We start from the raw sequence: 1,924 nt of genomic DNA, 5'->3' as shown, positions 1-1,924 counted from the left end.
ATTATCAGTAGTTTGTTGCCTATTATTGTTGAGTAAATCTCATTGTATATAGGTTGAGTAAATCTTACTGTAAGATTTATATATATATTATATACATATATATATCTGATATATACTTAGGTATTAGTCTTTTGTCACACATATGTATTATGAATATTTTATCCAAGTCTGTGGTTTTTCTTAAGAGTACCTTTAAAAAAGCAGAAGGTTTAGTTTTAAGTCCAATGCTTTATTTTTTTTTGTATCCTATCTAAATAAATCTTTACCAACTGCAAGATTGCAAAGATTTTGTCCTGTGTTTTCTTCTATAAGTTTTACAGTTTTAGCTTTTATGTTTATGTCCATGATCCATTTTAAGGTAATATTTGGAGATGGTGTGAGGTCAAGATTTTTTTTTCCCATATGAATATACAGTTGTTGCAGCACAGTTTGTTAAAATGATTATCCTTTCTCATTTGAATTGTTTTGGAACTTTTGCCAAAAGTCAGTTGACCATGTGCATATGTTTCTATTTCTGGACTGCTCTGTTGCCTTGATCTATGTGTTTATCTTTACTCCATTACTATACTGTCTTACTACTGTAGCTTTATAATAAATCTTGAAAACAGGTAGTGTGAGTTCTCCCAATTTATTCTTCTTAAAAATGATTTTGGCTATTCTACATCTTTTACGTTTTTATTTAAAAAGTAGAACTTGTCTTTGAAAAATGTCTCCCAGTAGTGGGGGTGCTCAATGTAACAACTAGTGGGTGTTGCATTGCATTTACAGATCAACTTGAAGAGAACTGAAATATTAATAAATGAACTTGGTAAATCTCTCCATTGATTTGGGTCTCCTTTAGTTTTCTCAGGATTGTTTTGTAGTTTTCATTGTAAATTTGTCCCTTAGTGTTTTACATTTGTTGATGTTATTGTAAACCATTTCCATTTTTAAATTACTTGAATACTGAAGCACTTTATTTATTGATTGTGTATGCTGTGACCTTGTTTAACTCACTTACTAGCTCTCGTAGATTTTTTTTGTAGATTCCTGCTTCAGGAAAATACTCTCAAACCATGCTTCCCCCTCTGCTTTTACAACACAACAATCATCAACACAGAAAACTTCTGTGACCAAAAGTGGGGGTTTCTCCCCACCGCCCACCAGTGGACACCAGCTGGTGTCCTTTAATTCAATTTTTACTCTATTTACCTGGAAATAGCATCGGATCTCACGGGCTGAGAGCTCAGTCCCCAAGACTTCACCCTCCTTTCCCCCGTTGCAAGTCTGGGCTTTGAAAGTTCTTACCAATTGGCTTCAAATTGGGATTCCCATGATCCTGTCTTTGAGTTAGATTAATTTACAACAGCAGTTCACTGAAATCAGGAAAGTACTTACTTACACTTACCATTTACCAGTTTATTAAGAAGGATTTTATTTTATTTTTTGCTACAAGGTCCCAGTCTGTTACCCAGTCTGGAGTGACCTCCTGGGCTCAAGTGATCCTCCCACCTCAGTCTTCCAAGTAGCTGGGACTACAGGAGTGTGCCACCATGCCTGGCTTTTTATTTTTATTTTTGTAGAGACAAGGTCTTACTCTACTGCCCAGGTTGGTCTTGAACTTCTGAGCTCAAGTGATTCTCATGCCTCAGCCTCCTTGAGTGTTGAGATTACAGGCATGAACTACTGTGCCTGGCCAAGAAGGATATTTCAAAGGATACAAAATAAACAGCCGGATGAAGAGATACATAGGTGAGGTCTGGAAGGATCGCAAGCACAGGAGCTTCTGTCACTGTGGAGTTGCAGTGACAACACTTCTGACACGTGGATGAGTTTTTCCTGTCAGCCGCCACGTGTTCAGCTCCCTGGGAGCTCTCAAACCCTGTCCTTTGTGCCTTTTATAGACACTTCATTGGTCGTCCATGATTGAAGCATGGATAACCAT

The sequence above is a fragment of the Carlito syrichta genome, unplaced genomic scaffold (genome assembly GCF_000164805.1).
Source record: "Carlito syrichta isolate Samal-C Ts95f unplaced genomic scaffold, Tarsius_syrichta-2.0.1 Scaffold309824, whole genome shotgun sequence".
In the NCBI taxonomy this organism is placed as follows: domain Eukaryota; kingdom Metazoa; phylum Chordata; class Mammalia; order Primates; family Tarsiidae; genus Carlito; species Carlito syrichta.
The sequence above is the reverse complement of the archived record's forward strand: the minus strand, read 5'-3'. Positions refer to the sequence as shown.